At 39.1% G+C, this 25684-nt stretch overlaps 1 protein-coding gene across 1 annotated transcript in view; it reads left to right on the forward strand.

The window, feature by feature from the left end:
- Positions 1–207: 207 nt before the first annotated feature.
- The window catches only part of KATNBL1 (katanin regulatory subunit B1 like 1), a 61099-nt gene continuing 35622 nt past the window's right edge, over positions 208–25684 (forward strand). Inside the window, exon 1 of the mRNA XM_055435469.2 lies at positions 208–355. The gene's annotated coding sequence lies outside the window, so the exon portion shown is untranslated. The remainder of the gene's footprint in view (positions 356–25684) is intronic.

Genomic DNA, 25684 nt, shown 5'->3' on the forward strand with positions numbered 1-25684 from the left:
CTGTCACCATCGCGTGGTCATTCTTTAACTCTTACAAGTCAGTTCCGACAGCAGTATTGCCACATCATACATAGCACGACTACATACTGCGTACCTGTGGCCGCCAGGGGGCACTGTGGCCACAAGTTGTCTTCCCCCTCCCTCCAACCCGAGCCACCTGAAAGAGGCGGAGCCAGCATTGGGCGGAGCCTCCAAGAAGCCCTAGGGGGAGCTATCCCGGCGGGCCGCGCGCGCGGCGGCGTTTGAATGGCCGTTCCTGGATCTCGGACGGGGAGCCGAGGGACAGTCTGGGCTGCCGGGGGCAGTCGGTCAGCGCCTGGGCTGGGCGGAGGCGCCGCGGTACCATGAGGCGCCGGTAAGTGGCGAGCGGGCCTGCGCCTGCCCCGCGCCAGCGGCTGCCCTGCCGGGGCCGGGCCTGACCGCGCCCTGGGCCCACCTGCAGGCCCCGCGGCGGCCTCCCCGCGGCCTGGCCCGCTGGCGCCGCCGGGGCGGGGGTCGGGGCGGCGAGGCGGCGGTGCCCGGTGGAGCCCCCTACGCTGCCGTGGCGAGGAGGGTCGGGCGGCAGGTCCTGGAGGCCGCCGGGTGGGCGCGAGAGGTCTGGGCCGGGGGAGGCGTGGACGGAGCCTGCTGTCACTTATCTATCTTCGGGTGGAGCCGACGTGTGCATCCCGCGGAGGGGGAAGGACGCCGGCGTCTGAGCCACAGTGTTTGAGGACAGGTTTTCCCGAGAGCCGCCTAGGCCCGGCAGTGGCATTTCCTTATTTTCTGCCGGGTCCTTGCTTCCCTGACACATAACCTTTTGTTCAGCAGGACAAAAACTTGACATAACTGCATAAGAATTGCTGATTGCAACTTTAAAAACCTCATTGTATTTTCTGAAAAGTTGTTCTGTAACTGTACCTAGGCTTTTACCACGCTCTTAAATTGGCTTAACTATGGAGAAAACAAAGAGTTGATTTGTTTTCTTGTGGCTCGTAAAATTCCTTGAAAACAGAGGTGTCTATGTCAGTTTCTTTGAGATCTTAAAAAAAAAAAAAAAAGGATTGTAACAGATTAGGTTTGTAACAATCATCAGTTTAGCACTTGGCAAAAATTATGAGAAACTAGTCTACCTAATAGCTTCAGTTTCTATAGTTTATTTCGTTATGTATTTTTTTTTAAACAACTTCAGACTTCAATCAGAAGTTTATACATTGAGGCTTTAACTTGGCCAATAATTAATGTTATAATAATAACATTGGTTAATATTTATTTTGTGCTTTCTGTGTGCCAAGCACTGTTTTGAGAACTTTGCTTTGGGCAGAGTTATTATCCCCGTTTTGACAAGGAGGAAACTGAGGCACAGAGAAGTTAAAAGTGACTTGTGCAAGATTACACAGCTAATATAATTGGGATGCAAGCAAACCGGCTCCACTCTTTTAGCTATATTCCTCTACTGCCTCCTTTACATGTGGTTCTTTTCAGTTTACAAAGCAGTTTCATTTCATTTACCTCTCTCTACTGGCGAGATCATATTCCTGTGAGGTGCGTTGGTGTACTTGCACTCGCTATGATATCGAGTTCTCCCGTGGACGTGATTAAGTTTTGTGCATTAAGCAAAAAATCCATTGGCTATTTTAAGATAAATAGAATGTATAAAGTTTAAGTTTGTGTTGTAGTTTATAGTTTTAATTAGTTTGTATCATTTCCTAACAGTGTAGAGTTTGAAACCTATGTATTCCTTAAAATACACCATTGTATATTAATGTTTCTGAAAACTTACTGAATTAGCTTAAATAGTAACTCCATGACAAGAAATAGAATTCAAAAGCAAAATCATTTCAGAAGAAATAACCGTTTTCACTTATTTACAGCTGAGCATTTAAATTTCATTCATCAGTTACCAAGCACTGTTAGGCCCAATTAGTTACACAAAAGAAATGTGCCAGGGCAGCAAAACCTGAGGGAAGTTAGTCTAGTTTGGAATATAAAATTAACAACCACCACCACCACCAAAAAAAAGATACATGAGATTTTCTTCATGAGGGCAGTGGGTGTGTGGTGAACTGGACTGAGATCAGCAAGGCTTCTGCTGAGAACCCAAACTGAAGATGGGATGCAGGACCTTGAATAATATGAATGGGGAATTTTAGTGGGGAAGCAGTATGTTCAGAGATTTGGAATTGGGAGTGAAAATGATTTTTCTAGGGAACAGTAAGTCTGGTCTCTTTGGAAAGTTCCTACTGAGGAGAAGATTATGGCAGAAGAGTGCCAGGAGTGTTATATGAGACCCATATGTCACAGAAGTTTAGGTCTGACATAAATGTAAAGCAGAGAGAGAGATGGTACTAGAAGTTTACAAACTTTTAAATGGTGATTCTCAACTACTGGCAGTTTTGCCCGTTGGAGACATTTGGCAGTGTCGCAACTTGGGGGGTGGGGTGCCACTGGCATCCAGTGGATAGAGTCCAGGAATGCTGCTAAATGTCCTGCAGCAGGACACGAAAACTAGTTACCCCAAATGTCAGTGCTGATGAGGTTGAGAAACCCTCTTTAAAGCTTTGTTTACATGGCTAGCCTCTGCTTCCATGTGCTTTAGATAAGTATGAATGATGAATTTTCAGAGCAGGAGTACAAGCAATTTTAAAGTTAGGGAGAAGCTGCTTCAGATACCTCAAGAAGACAACTATTGCTAGAGTCTTGGGGGAAGGAGAGGCTGTAAGGAATTAGGATAGGAACAGTGAGAATTGAGAAATAGTAGCCCACTCCAGTATTCTTGCCTGGCAAAGCCCATGGACGGAGGAGCCTGGTGGGCTACATTTATGGGGTTGCAAAGAGTCAGATAACGACTGAGAAAGCACAGGTGGTGAAATAGACTATGGTTTAAATAATATTTTTCCTAAGTTTGAAAATAATGTATTTTCATGGTAGGAAATTTAGGAAATGCAAAGAAAGTGTGAAAAGAGGGAAAGCCACTTATAAAATCCCCTAAGTAGGAAGACCAACTGTTAACATTTTCTTGTGGTGGTTCTTTTCAAATTTTTTTTAATGGTGATTGCTATTTTTCTTTATAAATCTAGGATTATGCACTTTTCTCCTTGTGGGGATTTTTTCTTTTTGACTCAGCATATCATAAATATTTCTCATTCTTTGGAAAATGTTCTTTTTTAATGGTCAGGCTTCTTTTGTGTGTGTTTTTTTGAAGTTGGAAATATCTGCTTTGTATTCAAAAGAGCATTTTGAGTGAAAGTCGCTCAGTCATGTCCCACTCGTCCCAACCCCATGGAGTACAGTTCATGGAACTCTCCAGACCAGAATACTGGAGTGGATAGCCTGTCCCTTCTCCAGGGGATCTTCCCAACCTGGGGATCGAACTTAGGTCTTCTGCATTGCAGGAGGATTCTTTACCAGCTGAGCCACAAGAGAAACCCTTGTGGACATTTTGAAGGAGGACTTATTAGATCATGTTGACTGATTAACTATAGGAAAGAATAGAGGTAAAGTTTATGGTATCTTCAAGATTTTAAGTTTGGGAAGCTAAAATAATGGTGCAGCTACTGAAATAATGAGGTTCTTGGGACTTACCTGGCAGTCCAGTGGTTAAGACTTTACCTTCTAATTCAGGGGGTGCAGGCTTGATCCTTGGTCGGGGAGTTAAGATCCCACATGCCTTGCAGCTAAACAGGAAAAACAGAAAACCCCTTGAAACAGAGGCAGTGTTGTAAGAAATTCAATAAAGACTTCAAAAAATTGTCCACATTAAAAAAAAATCTAAAAACTGGGCTTCTCATAATACTTTGCATCTTAGGTATATAAACTGCTATTTACAGAGACAGATAATGAGATTTTAATGAGGATCCTTGATGCCTCTCAGCTTTCATTTTTCCTATAACTCCTATAATTAGTAATCTTCCTCTTTTTTTAACTTTTCTTTTTTTGTACTAAGCTTATTTTTCAGTTCTTTCTTAGCAAGTTTTTCCCCTTCTGCTGCTAAGTTGCTTCAGTCGTGTCTGACTCTGTGTGACCCCATAGATGGCAACCCACCAGGCTCCTCTGTCCCTGTGATTCTCTAGTCAAGAATACTGGAGTGGGTTGCCATTTCCTTCTCCATTTTAAAAATACGTTTTCTTTTAGAATACTAAGTAAGGCTTAAGTTTGTTGATCATGAATCTTTGAAAGATTAAATGACTAGTTTGTTTTTTTTTTAATGTATAGATTGCCAAAATTTATAAGCAAGAGGCGAATGTAATTCTCTCAGAGGAGGAGGAGTTATCTTTAGAAAGTCTTGTCCGCTGGTGAGATGCCTCAGTACATCACATCAGTCAATATTACATTGCTGTTTTATCAATCATTGTATTTGTTGATATATGCCAGTTAATCTGCTAGTTTTTGGAAAACATAGGAAAGTAAATTAAAAAAAAAAAACCTTTAAAGCTAATACAAATGGTACTTTTACTGGGAATATATGCTTTTCAAATTGGATAGGATATAATTTGGCTTTTTTACCATTGACTCTTTAGTACTTTTTGTCACCCCGCCCCTGGCATCTTCTCACTAGCAGTTCAAATCCATTACCTTTGGAGAAGTTTTGTATTTTCTTTGTTCTTGGGACGTGATGAGGGTAGAGATGGGAAGAAACTTCTGAAAGTTCCCCCCGGTTTTTCTTCGCTATAATCACCTCTCTCTCTCCTTCAGTGTTACACACTGCCTAAAATTCTGTCTTGCCTTTGGACAAGTCACTGAGAAACCTCCCACCTATATATGAATTGTGAATGCCCGTTCTGGCATTCCTTCTCTTTAGTATAATCTTAAAACAGGCAGCTTGGTGTTATATAGGAAATGCTGTAACACAAAGTCACAGTTCTAAGCCTGGCTCTCCTATTAGTGGCTGAGCGTTCTTGGGCAAATCCCTTAATCTTATCTGTAAATTGAAATTATCTCCAAGGTCCTTTCTAGCTCTTAAGAGTCTGTGAATCTGTGAAGTATTTGCTTTTGTAGTTTCCACCGGAAGACTATTCGTCTTTCACATCTTAGCGTGAGTTACTCATAGATCATAAGTGATTTCTTCCAAAGGCATTTGTAGAAGCTACTCCCGTATAACAAAATTGGGGGTGGAATTTTAGGATGGAATTTTAAGTGCTGCTCGAATGCAAGCTCCAGGAAGGCAGGGGATCTTTGTTTTGTTTACTTTTGTTTCCCAGTGCCTAGAATGGTAATTAGTAGATGACTCAGCCGGTATAGAATCTGCCTGCAATGCAGGAGACCCAGGTTTGATCCCTGGGTTGGGAAGAGCTCCTGGAGAAGGGAATGGCTACCCACTCCAGTATTCTTGCCTGCAAAATTCCATGGACAGAGGAGCCTGGTGAGCTGTAGTCCATGGAGTCACAAAGAGTCGGACATGACTGGGCCACTAACACTGTCACTTCACTTTTTCATGTACCTAATATTTGTTGAATGAGTGAAGGAATGAGTTGTTTTTGAGAAAAGACAAGCTTTGAAAGAACTCAGAATGCAAATCCACCTGATTACAACCCAGTCATTCCTACAATATAAACATACCTCCTAGGTGTTGTAAAGCATCCATTGTTCACTTGACTGCCTTTCAGAACTAATAAGTAATTACTGTCCTGACTGCCCCTCGTGCTCACAAAGTGCAGTTTTGTCTATCACCAGGCCTTACTTTGGTGCCAGCTTGACGTTTCAGTGTTCCTTTTACTTGCAAAAATCTGTGCTTGCCTATTCCCTGTACCACTTAATAACATTATTAACAGTATGGCTAGTGTTATTGCAAAACTAAATCATATATGTTGATTAAAATTTGGCCTTTCATCTATGGAGGACTCATGGCATAGCATGGATGATACCAGCACCCTTGGCTTTTCTATTCTGGTCATTCTGATTCTACAGCTACCATATAAAATAATCTTCAGGAATATTTCTAATCATATGGTTCCTATATAAAACTTTGCAGTAAGTCTTTTTTGTCTACAGACTCCAAAATCCTGGACCCAGCATTCCGTGATTCTGCATTTTAGCCAACATACCTTTCTAATCTGTCCAAGTCTTTTCTCTGTAGTGACCTGTACTCTTAACTGCTCCCCCACCTCCACCCCACTGCTTGCCAGATCTTTGTCCTACCCATGGATGGAACACAGGCCGTCAGCAGTGAAAGCCCAGAGTCCTAACCACTGGACTGCCAGAGAATTTCCTGGACTCTGATTATTTCATTATTGACTAGCTGGTGTAGATAACAATGAAACAAAAAAAAATTATTCTTACCTAGAAAGTATGTTTTCAGATAAGGAGAGGCTGACAGACTTTCTTAAGAAGCCTTTATTAGGTGGCATTCATTGTTTGGCTGACTTATTAATTTACTGAAAAATAACATCAAGGAACAAGAATCCTTTAAACTCTACATAAACAGTTTTTTCTCTCCTTGTTGGCATACATATTTGGAAACTAAGGCCTAATCAGAAAAAAATTAAGTACCTGTGTATTATGTATAGTTAGTAGTATTAGTTGAGTAGTTAGTGAGTTCAGGTCAGTCACTCAGTCGTGTCCAACTCCTTGCGACCCCATGAACTGCAGCACGCCAGGCCTCCCTGTCCATCACCAACTCCCAGAGTTTACCCAAACTCATGTCCATTGAGTCAGTGATGCCATCCAGCCATCTCATCCTCTGTCGTCCCCTTCACCTCCTGCCTTCAATCTTTCCCAGCATCAGGGTCTTTTCAGCTGGGTCAGCTCTTTGCATCAGGTGCCAAAGTACTGGAGTTTCAGCTTCAACATCAGTCCTTCCAGCAAACACCCAGGACTGATCTCCTATAGGATGGACTGGTTGGATCTCCTTGCAGTCCAAGGGACTCTGAGGAGTCTTCTGTGCCCACAACATTGCTTGGATGGTTTATCAGTATGGATGGGCTAGCTATTATTATACACACATATATATATATAATTTTATTTATTTATTGGCTGTGCTGGGTCTTCATTGCTGAGCAGGGCTTTCTGTCGTTGCAGCAAGCAGGACTACTGTGTAGTTGTGATGCAGGGACTTCTCATTGTGGTGCTTTTTCTTGTTGCGGAGCACGGGCTTGAGGGCACATTGTGCTCAGTAGTTGTGTCTCCTAGACTCTAGAACACAGGCTCAATAGCTGTGGCGCATGGACTTAGTTGCCCCATGGCGTGTGGGATCTTCCCAGATCAGGGATTGAACTCAAGTCTCCTGCATCGGCAGGCAGATTCTTTACCATTGAGCCACGAGGGAAGCCTGGGCTTTGTTATTTTGCGGTAACAAATAGCCACCAAATCTCAGTGGTTTAAAATAACAAAGAATTATTTCTTCTCAATTCATGTTACTTGTGAACAGTTGTCTGGGATCTCGACTCTGTGTTATCCTTGCTCAGGAATACTGAGCAAGTTATCTTACCGTGCCTAACTTGAGGGTGATGGGCAGATATAAACCTATCATGTATCTGAAAGAAGAACTGGAATATAACACAGTTTTAGTGTTTACCACAGTTGGGGCACTTTCTTTAGATATGTTCCTACATTTATCAGCTGTTTTATTAGGTCCCCACTATATATCAGGCACTATTCTTGACACAGCGAACATGGTTTCTGGTCTCATGGAGCCCACCGTCTAATGGGAGGACATGGACAGTAACCTGGTAACCAAGTTAGTTTCAGATAGTAGTGAGTGCTGTGGAGAGGGAAAGTGTGGTACTGCTAGAGACTGATTGGAGGTGAGAGCGGGGCTTTCCTCGACTGGGTAGTCAGGGGAATCTTGGAATCTGCTGGGAAGCAGCAGCCCTGAGAGTGTATTAGCGGCAGCGGTGGATAGTTTAACCAGAAGGAGTGCCACAAAATGAAAATGAGCTTTCCATGTTTAAGGACAGACCAGTGTGACTAGAGCATTTAGGAGGAAGCTGATACCATAGTCAAGAGAGGGATGATGGTAGTTAGATGCAGGGTGATGATAATGAAAACGGAGAGACATGGATAGTTTGGGAGTGTATTATAAAGGCAGAACCAGTAGATTCGAAGTAGGGCATTTAGGAAAAGAGCAGTCAAGGGTGGATCCTTTGCTTTGGGCTTGAGCAACTGAAGATGATTGTTGCATTTACTGAGTTAGGAAGTTAGGAGCAGCAGATTTGAGAGGGTGGATATTAAGGGTTCTGTTTTCAGTATGTTAAGTTCAAGAATGATGACTGTTAGACATCCATGTGGAACTGACTTTTAAAGGTTAAAGAAATGAGTCCAGAGTTTAGGGGAAACATTGAGACAAGTGATCTTTACTTATTTTTTAAAATGAGGCTTATGTGTTAAATTTAGTTACACTTAAGTCTGAGACCCAGAAGTCATTGTATCTCCTTAAAGCAGTATGTGATTCCTCTGCTGAGGAAGGGAGTGTACCCTAAGAGAAGGGAATGTTGCCTAAGGGAGTGTTTTCAACCTTCAGTGTATGTTCTGCTTTCAGCCTAGGAGATAATGGTGGTAACAAACCTTTGTAACTGACAGTTGGGTACTGTAAGCCTCACAAGGATTCCAGTGTATGAAGCATTAAAAACCATTGCTATAAAAGGATGCTGGCTAGCATCATCTGTTGATTTCTTCATTTGATTTTCAAAGGGCAGCTACCCTAATATATAGGATGTTAGCATATACTTCACTCTGTTGATTTCAAAATTAGAATCGTGTTACAGACTGGTAACCCTAGTCCCAAATCATGAAGATAGGGTGTTAAAATTAATTTGTATTAGCTTGTCTTTTTTGAGAGTTGTGTGTCTTATTGGTATATTCTTTCACATACATAGAGACTATTTTAGAAGCATCAGAAATATCTTTAGTAGCTAAACAAGGGTTCAGAAAGGACCCTTCACCTTAAGGATGACATTTTATACATGTGTATATATATTTACATTTCTGAGTTTAAGAAGACAACTGGAAAGGATTAGAGTGTTTTTCCTCTCTGAATTTTTCCAGAAAAATAATGGAATATTCTAACAGAGTAAGGGATATTCATCAAAACATGCTAAGATATTTATCTGCGTGGTTTAAGAAACTCTTACGTCTTCCCAAAGTTTTGGATGTTTATATAGCCATAAGAAAAGTAATGCTGCTGCTGCTGCGAAGTCACTTCAGTCGTGTCCGACTCTGTGTGATCCCATAGACGGAAGCACACCAGGCTCACCCGTCCCTGGGATTCTCCAGGCAAGAACACTGGAGTGGGTTGCCATTTCCTTCTCCAATGCGTGAAAGTGAAGTCGCTCAGTCGTGTCCAACCCTTAGCGACCCCACGGACTGCAGCCCACCAGGCTCCTCCATCCATGGGATTTTCTAGTACTGGAGTGGCGTGCCATTGCCTTCTCCGAAGAAGAGTAATACATAATACATTTTAATTTAGTTAGGACATAATTGGGAGCTTGGTATTAAGATATACACACTACTATATATAAAACAGATAAACAACAAGGACCTACTTTCTAGCACAGGAAGCTGTATTCAATGTTTTGTAATAACTTATTAATATAATGGAAAAGAATTTGAAAAAAATATATATTATATACATGAATCATATATATATAAAACTGAATCATTTTGCTATACACCTGAAAATGACCCAACATTGTAAATTAACTGTGCTTCAGTTTTTTAATGATTGAAAGTAAAGCACCATACTTGCCTCCGATACAAAATTTTAAAAGTCTGAGGAAGTCTCCCTTTCACCTCACTACCCCCAGCCACACATATCCTGTCTCTTGAAATGAGTTTTGTCCCCAATTTCTTGTGTATCCTTCCAAAGATACCCAGTGAATATGTAAGTAATCACTCATGTACACTTCATCTTTTACCTAGGTCATAAAATACTGTTCTGTACCTTATTTCTCCCACCTCCACCGGCCCGTGCCAACTTCCTAGTAAAAGGCACTAGTCACTGAAAAAACTGTAAGTCCAAAACTGTTAATAAAGATGATGATAAACAAAGACCTAGTTATCAGAATATAGCTAACTTTATTTTTTCCCACTTCTAATTTTAGTTCCTTAATATATACTGAGGGGACTTAATTATTAAAACTGAGGAGTTGGTGGTAGGAATGGTAATTCCCACTGAGTATCAATTTTGTAATTTTTATTTCAGGATGAGTTAGTCAAAAGAGAGTTGGAATTCTGTTTGGTGTAATTGATTGAAATCATGTATCATCATGTCGTACCCACTGAATTGCCAGAAATCTATATTTTCATGCTTGCCCCTCTCTCCTGAATTTGACTTCTCTCATACCAGCTTTCCATGGGAAACTGAATTAGGAGAAGATAATGTGATGAATCACCCAGCAAATAAAAAAGCCCCTGGGGTTTACTCCAGTTACTAGGGGTTCTGAGTTGTTAAGAACATGGCATCAGAATGAGAGTACTTAAGTTTTATGATTTGAATATTTAATAATATCAGGCTCTGGTAACTTGGTAAATCCGTTTCCTCGATAGGAATAATCCTAAAAGTATAGAGGAGAATCTGGACAGCTTGACCAGGCACCTTTCCCCGGATGGTGCGTGAGTAAGCACCAGCTGTGCCTGTTTCTGTGCTGCTTTTTTCTCCTCCCATCACTGTTCACCTCCTCTCTCCCCCGCTCCAGTTTGTACCCCCTCTAATTGACACATATTTCAAAATGTTAACCTTCAATCAGATTAGCGTATTCTTTATCAGTTGAGCCACAAGGAAGTCCCCTAGAAGGAATGACAAGGCTTCAAAAGAAATGAAACAAGTCAACAGAATGTATCATTACTCTGCCAGTGACCACTTTGTCACTTTGAGTAGTACAAATGTTTGCTGCCTTTTCTAAACCACTCCCACCCCCACCCAAATATACTGAGAAATGAAGGTCACATTTAGGGAATCATGTAATCTTTTTTTTAATCTGGCTTGACATTAAAATGCATGTGTTTTTAGTTCCTACTTGTGATAAGTTGTGCCTGCTCTCCGCAGGGTCACATGGTCTGTTTAGCACACCCTTTATGTTGAACACCCCTGTTGAAATAGTTATGAAAATGTGTCTTACACGTTGATTAAAATTTAGTAAAACACTCATTGAGTGGAGTATTGAACTGGATGAGTCCTCCTGGCCTTGAATCTATCGTTACTCTCTGTAGAATGACTCTTGAAGTATCTTTGTTCTAAGCCATTCTATTCTATTTCATATTTTTAATTCAGAGAGCAACTCCACCCCACCCCCTCTTAGATACATGATATCACTATGCTTAACATAATCTATTATAATTGCTTGCTTGTGTTTCTCTCTCTGTAAATATGATGATGATGGTGAGAATTTTACAGTAGGAAAGTTTGGGAAGTTTAAGGTTGTAAGCAGGAATGAAGCAGGAAATTGCTAGTTACTGTGATGTAATTGTAGGTAATACTGAGATTTTTCTTCTGCCTAAAGTGATTCAAGTCATAAATTTTACAGCTATTTTGTGTTGTTTTACATAACTTTAGAATTTGTGTGTTTCAAAGCTTAAGAAACTTATATTTCCTATTTAACCGTATTGTCCTATGTTTAAAAAGAAACAATTCTTTTATTTAAAATGTAATTTTTTTTAAACTGTGGAAAACTGATACAGAAGAATAAGCCAAAGAAAATGATTCAATCTTAGTATTGTAGAGACATAAACAAGGAAAAAAGAATTCAGCTGTAATACCACTCTTCAGGAAGAGCTTGTTATCCTTTTAGTGTCTCTTGTTTCCCTGTGCTCATGTCCACATAGACAGAAACTTAACCAATTTAGGAACTAGTATTAATATTTGCTGACACCATGAGTCTTGTTTCTCACAACAGAGGCAGCTTTCTTAGTGATATTTGTCTGTAACTCAATGATAGCTAACATTTACTTAGTGATTAACCATGTGCTAGGCATTGTGATAAAGTGGATTATTTTATTTAATCCTCATAACTCTACTCTGAAAATAGGAGGTTAAGAAACTTGCCTAATATCACATAACTAGTAAATGGTTAAAGCAGGACTCCAACCCAGGAAGTCTGACTCCAGGACTTGTTTCCCCATTACCAAATACTGCCAAGTCGTTTCAGTTTTATCACAGTAGAAAAATATAACCTATTAAATATTTCAAATGCAAACTAAAACATAGTTTATTATCTGTCAAATTTTGAAAGGGAAAAATTGATAATACAGAGTCTTCTCTTACTGGGAGTGCTGAGAGAGTTCTTTTTCTACTTCTGTTGGCCAAAGTCTGGGTCTGGGGGACAGCTGTCCATCTCTGCCACATTTGCTGCACTTACCTAGTCACCCACCTTAGAAAATGTGAAAATTTAAAATAGGAGTTTAAAAACATTGTTTCTGTGAAAACTGATGAGGGTACTTTGGATAGACTGGATGAAGGCAAGTGATTCAACAACTTCCTGTCAAAATCAGTGTAGGGTAGAAAGCTAAAGATAAGTAAAGTAAAACTGTAACAGTTTAGGATTTTGCACTGGTGATGCTTTGTATCAATGAGTTCTTGATCTACTTTAAAGAAATCCAAAGTAGAAGCCATAGATGATGAGTATGCATTATTTTTAGATTTTAAATTTAAATGTCTAAGGTATGTGTATACGTCTGTCACTTTTTTTGTGTGTGAATTCTCAAGAATGATTTTTTAAATGATTTTAGATGATCAGCCACCATTCCCAGTCACATTATATGAAAGAGTTCTTACTATATATTTGAAGAGCTCTAAAACCATATTTTTCAGCCCAGTAATATGCTTATCCAAAGGAATAAAATATGTACAAATACTTATGTATACAGACGTTCATCAAGTATTTTCTGTAGTAGCAAAAATAAAAACAAACAGCATCCACGTGATAAAATATATATTAATTTAAATCACTTTCAAGAAGACTTTTTAATGTATAGGAAAATATATGTTAATAACAAAATGCAATATATAAAACTAACTGCATAAGAAGAAAAACACCACAATATTATTTGATGGTTGAATTATTGGTATTGAAATAAAATTTTTAATTTTAATTTGTTTTAAACTAAGTAACCTTTTCATGAAATGCAAAATTTAGTATAAAGGGCATATAAAGTAAAAACTTTCTCAGTTGGTCCCCACCTGTGCAGTTCACCTCTGTAGAAGCATTTCAGTGTTTCATGGAATATTATAAAGTGAGAGAAAATTTTTATCACTGTTTATTTCTATTTTTTTTTTCCTTTTATGCTGCAGACTTCATTTTCTCCCAAATCGAGGATTGTGGAGTGAGAGAGAGAGGGACAGGATGTAGTCTTTCTGTGCACAGTTGTTTTTGTTTCTGTCTCCTCCCACCCCACCTGACTTGCACAGTGTTATTTTCATTTGTTTATTTTTAATTGAAGGAAGGTATTATTGTTGAGACAAAGCTGACTGCATCTACAGTCACTAAAGGAATACCACCTCTAGCCCAAAGAACAAGGACATACCATTTTAACTGTGTCTTTGAGAGCATTGCAATATATATAGCCCACATATAAGTTTTGCTTATTCAATCACTAGTTCTTATAACATAAAAGTTTAATCACATAGAAAAATAGAGAGGTTGGTGGTATGAACATCTCAGTTACCCAGGTTCAGCAATTACTACTATTTCTTATTTCACTGATTTTCTCTTTCTCTTTGCAAATCCTATATATCATCTCTTTTCACAGTATGATGTATATATCTCTGCAAGACTCGTTTAAAAAAAGATGTAACCACAGTACAATTCAACTAGAAATAATAATGTCTTATTCTCATATACTGTTGGAAATGTAAAATAGTGTAAAAAAGATTGGTGATTTTGTTATAAAGTTAAACATACCTTTAAAGTTTATGTTTAACCTTTAAAGTTAAACGTACCAGCTATTACCTTCCATAATATCTGTTCCATTCCTTAGGTCTTTTCCCAAGAGAAATGAAAGTATCTGTTCATCCTAAGACTCATACATGACTATTCATAGCAATTTTATTAGTAATAGCCAAAACTGGAAACAATCCAAATAGCTATTAGCAGGTAAATGGATAAACAAATTGTGGATATCCATACTGCTCTGCAATAAAAAAGAATAGAGTATGTATATATAGCATGGATTATTCTCAAAATAATTATGTTGAATGAAAGAAACTGTCCCCTTCCAAAAAAGGGGATGGAATTATATAAATTCCAATAAATTCTTGAAAACGTAAAATAGCTTATAGTGACAGAAAGCAGATCAAGTTGTTGGGGAGAGATTAAACAGGGACAGAGGAAATTTTTGAAGGCAAAAGATAGGGTCACTGTTGATAATGGTTTAATGGGTGTATATGTATATGTATGTACACTTGTATTTTTTTGTAACTTTTCATTTAAAAGTTTATTTACTGCACTGGGTCTTCTTAGCTGTGTGTGAGTTCTCTCTGGTTGTGGTACTCAGGCGTCTTGTGGTGGCTTCTCCTGTTGCAGAGCATGGGCTCTGGAGTGTGTGGTCTCAGTAGTTGTGGCACACAGGCTTAGTTGCCCCACGGCATGTGGGATCTTCTTGGACACGAGCCTGTGTCCCCTATATTGGCAGACAAATTCTTTACCACTGAACCACCAGGGAAATCCCGTACATACACTTTAAATGTGTGAAGTTTGAAAGTCAAAGTGTAGTTGCTCAGTCGTGTCCAACTCTTTCCGACCCCATGGACTATAGCCTGCCAGACTCCTCTGTCCATGGAATTCTCCAGGCAAGAATACTGGAGTGGGTTGCCATGCTCTTCTCTAAGGGATCAAACCTGGGTCTCCTGCATTGCAGGCGGATTCTTTACCATGTGAGCCATGTTAGTTACTTTAGAGTTGTAAACAATTATCCTTAACATCGCATATCCGGTTGGTATTCAAACTTCCCTGATTCTTACGCGTCTTAACAGCTTTTAGAAACTGGACAGATGGATTTGGTTGACACACCCTCTCGTAATATGCAGATTCCTCCTCTTTATTTCCTTGCAAAGAATTTGCTGAGGAAACTGAGTTTTGTGCCCTAAAAAATTTCTGTATTGTGGATATTTTATAATTCCATCCTTATAGTGCTTAGCAGGTTCCTCTCTGTATTTCCTCTAAACTGGTAGTTGGTAACAGATAATTGAGGCTTGCACTCAGGTTAAATATGGTTAGGTTTTTTGACAAGAATACTTAATAGTAGTCTTTTGTAGTATTTCTCATTTATGTATCACGTCATTGGGACATCAGGAGGCATATAGTGTTCGGTTGCCTCCTTCTTTGTAATGATAAAGTTGATTAGTGATTTGGATGTTGTCAACCTGATTTATTCATTGTGAAGTTTCCCATCAGCTTCTGAATCTTTTATTTTGCTTTCTATTCATGTTTAAATTAAATAACCATTTTTGAAGGAGAACTGACAAAACAGAAATAAGGAAAGCTCTAGATACTGATTTTTGAATTTGTAAGGTTATTTTGTTTTTACGATGGTTCATTAATTAGGAGCTTTCCTTCATTTCATTTTCACAATTTCTTGTTTCTCTTTGGAACTCAGATCTAGTGTAACCTGAGACATATTTCTGAGTATTTCACTGCCCCTCACATTAGATGGGCTGCTACTGCTTTTTTTTTTTCCTTTTAAGCAGTAGGAAAAAAGACAATTTGTTTTATATTTATTGGTTTATATTTATTGGTTTTCTTTATTGGTTTATATTTTTTTATATTTATATTTATTGGTTTTTTATTTAATTGTTTTATATTTATTGGTTTTCTTTCCCACCAAGCTATGAACTTCTTGAGAAATAAGGTGTATACTTTTTTTTTGGCCACACAGTATGTGGGATCTTAGTTCTCCAACTCAGGATCAGACCCTCACCCCCTGCGGTGGAAGCATGGAGTCTTAACCACTGGACTGCTGGGGAAGTCAAGGCAAACACATATGTCTTGACACATAGTAGGTTCTCAGTAAATGCATGTTGAATTGAATACATAGCTTACTTGTCTTTATTTTAAAAATTAGCCTTAAAAAACTAGTATATTTTGATCATGATGATACTAATACGCTCCCTGTTGCTTTATTGAGTTTGTCTGGATAATTTTGTCCACGGATGTAAATGAGGGTGTTGAAGTCCCCTACTACATTGTCAGTTTCTCCCTTTATGACTATTAATACTTGCTTTATATATTTAGATTCTCTTATGTCTACAGGTTTTCTGATTTTTTTTGGAGTCAAGCAGGTAAATACACAAACATTTTCACTTTAATAGAAGGGTAAAATGAGGCTCGGCTATTTGCAAGCAGCTGGGTAAGTGGGAAAGCTGGGAAGGTGAACATGGGTTTGTTTGACCTAATCTTTTAGCTACACTTGCCTTTAAGGTTGAATGAGTCTTTAAATTTTCACCCAGATGGTGAGTTGTAATTCCTACTGCATGGTGAGGAGAAAGATTTCTAGACAGCTGAGTGCGGCAGGAGGTGCCTGGAGGCCTTTGCAGGTTAAGATTTTAACGTCCTTTGGCCTCCGAGTGCGGGCAGTCACCTTACATCATTGCACAGGGAAGGCATCGAGGGCATCTTGTGTCCTCAGGGCTGGATACAGCCCACGTGGATGAGTAGAATATAGAGAAAGCCAGCAGGGCAGGCCTCAGTAATCACCTGTCAAAACAGATATATATTCCAGATGCTTTGAAGAATGTTTCTGGAACCTCTAGGCCTGAAGTGTGGACCTCAGTTTCTTGGAGAGAAAAGAATGGATGTGAGCCCAGTGAGCCTTATTTCTCAGTTCCATCAAACAAGTTCTGAGTGTCCAAGGAGCCTAGTGAAAAGCTGTTAATGACATGTGCTCTGCACTGCAGTTTTTTCAAGTCAGGTTATTGACGTACCATTTATGTGGTCTTTGACTTACGCACAGATGTATAAATACTGCCACAGTCAGGATATAGAGTGTGCCCCTCACCATGAAAAGCACCCTCTCATCCCTTTGCAGCAACATCTCCCTTCTTCAAACTTTGGCAAAATGTTGATATTTTTGTTTCCCTGTAATTTTGCTTCATCTAGAAGATCAAAAATGAAGTATAGTATGTAACCTTTTGAATGTCTCTCTCATTTAGCATAATGCATTTGAAACTTACTCATGCATCATGTTTTTCAATAGTTTGTTCCTTTTTTATTACTGAGTAGTTGGTACAGAAAATAAATCTAGAAAAATAAACATTTTAACTGGGCCAAGGTGAGGGTGACCATACATCCTAATTTGCTTGGGATGGTTTATGCCTCTTGACCCAGAATAATTTTTAGTAGTATTTTCTTTTATTCTCAGATGTGTCCTGGTTGGGATGATAAATTGTATGGTTGTTGTAAACTGAGTGACAAGGTATGGTCATAGTTCATTGCTCTACAGTTTTGTCAGATTTGCCTTCCAAAATACCAGAGTCATATATGTTTACACTTAACAGAAATATGAGTGATAATAGCAGTAGTAACTTGCATATAATCTTATTTTGAACTTTGCAACAGTCTTATTTTGTGTTTGAGAAAACTGAGAATAGAATAAATTCTGATCTGTAGATCACGAGATCGAAAGTGATTAAAATGTGCATTGTCTCTCTGTTCATTTGCCCTTAATAACTCTTATGAGTTGAGACACAGTTTAATTGGTTAAGAGTGGAGGCAGTGGTGACGGAATGCCTGAGTTCTAGTCCTAACTCTTACTGCTTTTTTGCTGTTTGACAAATTGTGTAATCTTTCTGTCCTTCAGTTTTCTAGACTATAGAAAGGGTGTAATATGTAGCTACAGTGCCTATGGCTAGCATGTGGTAAGCTTTTGATAAAGGGTATTATTTTTAATTATATTACCATTATTTCATTACCACTATTGCGATGAAACCTCCCTCCTTCAACAGAAAACCTCCCTTTCCCCCATGTAAAAAATATAGTAAGGAATGTTTTGCTCAGCTTTCCTTATAATTAAAAAAAGTATTAATCTCTAATAGTATCATTATGATGGTTATATATGATACTATTATTATGACTATGGAGACCTTCAATATTTAGATAAATAGTTTAGTCTTGATGTAGTAAATCAATTCTACAAACTCTTCCTTGGAACATCAGCATCTTTCAGATTTTATATGTATTGGTCAAAATTTTAAATTTTTTTAAAAAGTAGGATGGTGGCTGAGTTTGGGAATCAGTTAAGTAAAATTATGCAGGGTCCCTCAGAGGCTTTTTAATGTATTTAATTTCCAAGCAGTAATTTAACATCTAACATATCTAAACTTATGTGAACAGAGTAAAATATCCACTAAAATCTATGTGGATACTCTAAACATAATTTGGGAAATTCTGTAGTAAACTATAGGAAATTTTTAGAGATTTAGGAATTTTACCATCAACATCATAGCTTGCAAAGACTGATTTGTAGAGACTGGAAGAGACTGAAGGCAAGAAAATCAAATAATCCATACAGTAAATAGGCTTGAAGTGATTGGCTTCAATCACTTAGTGTGATTAGGCTTAGTGTTCTGACATTGGGAAATGAAAGGTCCAAATGAATCCGTGAAATACTTTGAAGAAAGATTCAAGAAGACATCGTGATTGGGACCTCGCTGGCAGTCCAGTGATTAGGACTCCATGCTTCTACTGTGAGGGGCTTGACTTCAGTCCCTGCTCTGGAAACTGAGATCCTGCATACCAAGGAGTGATCAAAAGAAAGAAAAAAAAAGACTTACTGATTGATTCAAAGGAAGGAGCCAGGAGTCAAAATAACTCCTAGGTTTCCAGTCTGAGAGAAATTTGATGCTAGTAATTTAATATTTGGTAGCTATGGGTCGGACACGACTGAGCGACTTCACTTTCACTTTTCACTTTCACACATTGGAGAAGGAAATGGTAACCCACTCCAGTGTTCTTGCCTGGAGAATCCCAGGGACGGGGGAGCCTGGTGGGCTTCCGTCTATGGGGTCACACAGAGTCGGACACGACTGAAGTGACTTAGCAGCAGCAGCAGCTAGGAGGGGAGCCATTTGGCCCACCACTGGTCGAGATCACAGAGGTTTGTTCGAGGTGTATTGACTTGGACCTAGCAATGGTAGATCAGGAAGTCAAACACATAGAAGTTAGAGAGTCTGGACCTATGGAAAAAACTGAAGCTATGAAAGCATATTTTTCCAATTTTAGTGTAGAGAGAAGAGAGTTGATAAAGGAAAAGGTGTCAGAAAGGAATAAGGGAACAAGGAGAATCAAGGTAGTGCTGTGTCCTGTGAACAGGAAGATTGAGGGTGGGGAGGATGAAGTGATGAAAAGGCTGATGGTGGTGGTGAAGAACGAGCCGAGTCTGTGGAGCTGGCGTGGCTGACCTCAATGGGCATCATCAGTGGTCCAAAATCCTCCCTTACAGCTTCAAGTAACCCTGAAGATTCAGTTGTTTTTGTTTTTTCCGATAAGCGGGCGGAATAAAAGCAAGGTTATAAAGGGTTAAAGAGAAAATGGAAGCTAAAAAGCACTCATTGTAGAAATTTGGCAGGAAAGAGAGGTAGAGAAAGAGTATAGAAGTTGATAGGGGAAACCTGAGCAAGTTTGAAAGCAGAAGAGAAGAATCAGTTCAAAGGGAGACAATGAAGATAAAAAAAGTGTGTGTAGGAGCTAAGTCCTAAGTGAAGCGAGAAAGCAAGAACTGAGAAAGTTGGATGGAGTTGCCCTAATTTTGGAAAAGGTAAATTCCTATGAAATGTTACCTCTTTGTGTTGACATTTACACCTTTCTCACTTTTTTACTATAAGGTAGTTATATAATTTAGCTGCTTTTTTATAAGACTTCTTTTTATAACCTCATTAAGTTAGAATATTTTTCAAACTCCTGATAGTTCATATTCATAGTAGAAAATACAGAAGTGTGGAAATGAAGGGAAAAAACTTACCTGTAATTCTACCAGCATAAATAACTTCTGTTAATATTTTAATAACGCTCTTTTGAATGTATTGATTATATACATATAGCTTTTGAAAAACCAGAATTATACTATACTTTTAATTTTCTATCCTGCCTTTTATAATACTGTTATTTTTTTAACCTTCTTCCACTTCACAAGACATTATTTGAAAATAATGTTTTTAATATTCAGTAGTAACTGATCCCATTTCAGTCAGTTTTGGCATTCTCAATTCCTTTTTTATCACCTTGTTTTTTAACCTGATCCAAATTCCATTATTTGACTTAAGATACCAAAACATTTATTTAGAGTATGATAACTGGATTTAGGAGAAAAGAATCAGCATCTCCAGGCCCTAAAGACCGCCCCATAAAATCTCAGTTTACCTTATGTTCCTCTCTCCTGCACGGAAATTCTTGAGGGAAAAAGTCCATGTTCATTTTCTTTTTCATTTTGTGTGTGGCATCCATCTCTTGGGGAAACCTCTGATTTGTCTTTAAGCCCTTTAAACTCCCTAATGGGCCCTGGAAGAGAGAAGAAGAGGTTGCCCTTATAGGATAAGGGAAGGTAAGGCTCCATTATAATTTATGTTCATTTGTCCCTCTCTTGTCTTCTTCTCAGAAAAAGTTCTCATCTTATCTGACTATTCAGGATTGAAAATGGTAACTCTATTGTAGTTGGGAATGAATTGGATTCCGTTAATGAAATCAAAGATGTGGTAGAATAGCATAGATTCTGTGCCGTACACTCTGCCACTAACTAGCCCTAACCCTTTGGGCAAGTTACTTGATCTCTCTAGGTGAAAAAAAAAAATATTACGCTGAAGCTTTAAATTTGAAAGCCTCTTTATATCTAACTACTATAAAGGGTTATAAAGTGATGAGTTTTAAGCCTCAAGACTCTGAGGGAATGCAATTCATGCTGTTTGTGATGAGTGATTCTGTGGTGGTGATTGGAGGAGAATCACTGATACAAGGAATAATAATTATTATAATTCTATGTACACCTATGCGAAGTTTTCAAGGTGAGGAATGAAATTGCCTAGTTAAGTTGCAGAGTTCAACACAGTGCAGATAATTGATATGCTGTAGCATACTGATGTAAAAAGAAAGCTTAAGTTTCATTTGATCTTGAGCTGTAACTTATTGGAGACAAAAGTCCAGACATGTTTCATTTATGTATGACGAGCTTTTCTCATCGTTGTGAGTAGATGAGAAGTATCTAAGTAATATTTAAAATTAGTCTTTTGGTTTGATAGCTGTTGTAAGATTATCCTAATAGTAGGAGTATTATATAATATAAAAGGAATTCATTCCTTCAGCTTCTACAATGCCACTCATTTTTCTACCTTCTCAAGAAAATACCCATAAGCAATCACTTGATTGTCTTGATTTAAGAAAACATGCTCCCCTATATCCAAATTCAGAATAGTTATCAGTATTTTGGTCTCTTCTCAGTATCTCTTACCCTTCTCTGCTTTTATTCTCTTGAAGCCTGTTTCCTTTTCTTCTTTTTTCGTTAAGAGTGTCCTTTCCAGTTTCTAACCACTGCTTTCGACTACTCTTAGTCCTACTTCAGATTATTCTCTTTGCCTGTATTATCAAATGGAGTTTAGGAAACACCTGGAAACCTCAATAAGTGCTTTTAACTATTTGAATAACACTGTTAAATACTCTTGGGGAAAAGGATAATCCTGTGTTGTACCCCAGGAAAGTTCAGTTCAGTTGCTCAGTCATGTCTTAACCCTTTGCGACCCCATGGACTGCTGCATGCCAGGCTTCCCTGTCCATCACCAACTCCAACTCCCAAAGGTTGCTGAGACTCACGTCCATCAGGTTGGTGATGCCATCCAACCATCTCATCCTCTGCCATCCCCTTCTCCTCCTGCCTTCAATCTTTCCGAGCATCAGGGTCTTTTCTAATGAGTCAGTTCTTCACATCAGGTAGCCAAAGTATTGGAGTTTCAGATTCAGCATCAGTTCTGCCAATGAATATTCAGGACTGATTTCCTTTAGGATGGACTGGTTAGATCTCCTTGCAGTTCAAGGGACTCTCAAGAGTCTTCTCCAACACCACAGTTCAAAAAACATTAATTCTTCGGCACTCAGCTTTCTTTATAGTCCAATTCTCACATCCATCCATGACTACTGGAAAAACCATAGCTTTGACCAGATGGACCTTTTTTGGCAAAGTAATGTCTCTGCTTTTTAATATGCTCTCTAGGTTGGTTGTACCTTTTCTTTCAGGGAGCAAGCGTCTTTTGATTCCATGGCTGTAATCACCATCTGCAGTGATTTTGAAGCCCCCCAAAATAAAGTCTCTCACTGTTTGCACCGTGTCCCCACCTATTTGCCATGAAGTGATGGAACCAGATGCCTTGATTTAGCTTCCTGAATGTTGAGTTTTAAGTCAACTTTTTCACTCTCCTTATTCACTTTCATGAAGAGGCTCTTTAGTTCTTCGCTTTCTGCCATAAGGGTGGTGTCAATTGCGTATATGAAGTTTTGATATTTCTCCTGGCAATCTTGATTCCAGCTTGCACTTTATTCAGCCTGGCATTTCGCATAATGTACTCTGCATAGAAGTTAAATAGTCAGGGTGACAATATACAACCTTGACATACTCCTTTTCCAATTTGAACCACTCTGTTGTTCCATGTTCAGTTCTAACTGTTCCTTCTTGATCTGCATACAGTTTTCTCAGGAGGCAGGTCAGGTGTTCTAGTATTCCCATCTCTTTAAGAATTTTCCACAGTGTGTTGTGATCCACACAGTCAAAAGCTTTGGCATAAAGCAGAAGTAGATGTTTTTTTGGAACTCTCTTGCTTTTTCGGTAATCCAAGAGATGTTGGCAATTTGATCTCCCTTTGCCTTTTCTAAATCCAGCTTGAACATCTGGAAGTTCACGGTTTACATACTGTTGAAGCCTGGCTTGGAGAATTTTGAGCTTTACTTTGCTAACATGTGAGATGAGTACAATTGTGCAGTAGTTTGAACATTTTTTGGCATTGCTTTTCTTTGGGATTGGATTAAAAACTGACGTTTTCCAGTCCTGTGGCCACTGCTGAGTTTTCCACATTTGCTGGCATATTGTGTGCAGCACTTTCACAGCAGCATCTTTTAGGATTTGAAATAGCTCAGCTGGAATTCCATCACCTCTACTAGCTTTGTATTGATGCTTCCTAAGGCCCGCATGACTTCAGACTCCAGGATGTCTGGCTCTCGGTGAGTGATCACACCATCATAATTATCTTGGTCGTGAAGATCTTTTTTGTAAAGTTCTTCTGTGTATTCTTGCCACCTCTTCTTAATATCTTCTGCTTCTGTTAGGTCCATCCCATTTCTGTCCTTCATTGAGCCCATCTTTGCATGCAGTGTTCCTTTGGTATCTCTGATTTTCTTGAATAGTTCTCTAGGCGTTCCCATTCTGTTGTTTTCCTCTGGTTCTTTGCATTGATCACTGAGGAAGGCGTTATCTCTCCTTTCTATTCTTTAGAACTCTGCATTCAAATGGTTTTACCTTTCTTTTTCTCCTTTGCCTTTCACCTCTCTTCTTTTCTCAGCTATTTGTAAGGCCTCCTCACAAAACCATTTGGCCTTTTTGCACTTCTTTTTCTTGAGGATGGTCTTGATCATTTATTACCAAATAAATGCACATGACACAGAGCAAAGTGGGATGTATAGTGTAAAGATTCTTTGTTTAGTTCAGTTCAGTCGCTCAGTCATGTCTGACTCTTTGCGACACCATGAATCACAGCACACCAGGCCTTCCTGTCCATCACTAACTCCTGGAGTTCACTCAAACTCATGTCCATCGAGTCGGTGATGCCATCCAGCCATCTCATTCTCTGTCGTCCCCTTCGCCTCCCACCCCCCAATCCTTCCCAGCATCAGATTCTTTTCCAGTGAGTCAACTCCTTGCATGAGTTGGCCAAAGTATTGGAGTTTCAGCTTTAGCATCAGTCCTTCCAATGAACACCCAGGATTGATCTCCTTTAGAATGGACTGGTTAGATCTCCTTGCAGTCCAAGGGACTCTCAAGAGTCTTCTCTGGCACCACAGTTCAAAAGCATCAATTCTTTGGCGATCAGCTTTCTTCACAGTCCAACTCTCACATCCATACATGACCACGGGAAAAACCATAGCCTTGACTAGACGGAACTTGGTTGGCAAAGTAATGTCTCTGCTTTTTAATATACTATCTAGGTTGGTCATAACTTTCCTTCCAAGGAGTAAGTGTCTTTTAATTTCATGGCTGCAATCAGTATCCGCAGTAATTTTGGAGCCCAAGAAAATAAAGTCTGACACTGTTTCCGCTGTTTCCCCATCTATTTCCCATGAAGTGATGGGACCAGATGCCATGATCTTAGTTTTGTGAATGTTGAGCTTCAAGCCAACTTTTTCACTCTCCTCTTTCACTTCCATCAAGAGACTTTTGAGTTCCTCTTCACTTTCTGCCATAAGGGTGGTGTCGTCTGCATATCTGAGGTTATTGATATTTCTCCTGGCAGTCTTGATTCCAGCATGGGCTTCTTCCAGCCCAGCGTTCCACATGATGTACTCTGCAGAAGTTAAATCCAGCCCTAGGCAACCGCTAATCTACTTTCTGTGTCAACAGATTTTACTTGTATGGACAGTTCATATAAATGGAATCATGTAATATATGGTCTTTTGTGTTTGCCTTCTTTCACTTAGCCCAGGGTTCATTCATATTGTGACATGTATTAGTATTTCATTTCTTTTTTGTTACTGAGTAATGTTCCAGACATGAAATGTTCCCTTGGTATCTCTGATGTTCTTGAAGAGTTCTCTTGTCTTTCCTATTCTGTTTTTTTCCTCTATTTCTTTGCATTGATCACTGAGGAAGTCTTTCTTATCTCTCCTTGCTGTTCTTTGGAACTCTGCATTCAGATGCTTATATCTTTCCTTTTCTCCTTTGCTTTTCACTTCTCTTCTTTTCACAGCTATTTGTAAGGCCTCCTCAGACAGCCATTTTGCTTTTTTGCATTTCTTTTCCATGGGAATGGTCTTGGTCCCTGTCTTTTGTACAATGTCACGAACCTCCGTCCAGAGATCATCAGGCACTCTATCTATCAGATCTAGTCCCTTAAATCTATTTCTCACTTCCACTGTATAATCATAAGGAATTTGATTTAGGTCATCCCTAAATGGTCTAGTGGTCTTCCCTACTTTCTTCAATTTAAGTCTGAATTTGGCAATAAGGAGTTCATGATCTGAGCCACAGTCAGCTCCCGGTCTTGTTTTTGCTAACTGTATAGAGCTCCTTCATCTTTGGCTGCAAAGAATATAATCAATCTGATTTCGGTGTTGACCATCTGGTGATGTCCACGTGTAGAGTCTTCTCTTGTGTTGTTGGAAGGTGGTGTTTGCTATGACCAGTGCATTCTCTTGACAAAACTCTATTAGCCTTTGCCCTGCTTCATTCCGTGCTCCAAGGCCAAATTTGCCTGTTACTCCAGGTGTTTCTTGACTTCCTACTTTTGCATTCCAGTCCGCTATAATGAAAAAGACATCTTTTTTGGGTGTTAGTTCTAAAAGGTCTTGTAGGTCTTCATAGAACCGTTCAACTTCAGTTTCTTCAGCGTTACTGGTTGGGGCATAGGCTTCCATTACTGTAATATTGAATGGTTTGCCTTGGAAATGAATAGAGATCATTCTGTCATTTTTGAAATTGCATCCAAGTACTGCATTTTGGGCTCTTTTGTTGACCATGATGCTGGTCCATTTTTTTCTAAGGGATTCCTGCCCACAGTAGTAGATATATTCACCCATTCCAGTCCATTTTAGTT

This window comes from Moschus berezovskii, chromosome 9 (assembly GCF_049115385.1).
Source record: "Moschus berezovskii isolate FMDL1 chromosome 9, NW_MosBer_1.0, whole genome shotgun sequence".
Lineage (NCBI taxonomy): Eukaryota > Metazoa > Chordata > Mammalia > Artiodactyla > Moschidae > Moschus > Moschus berezovskii.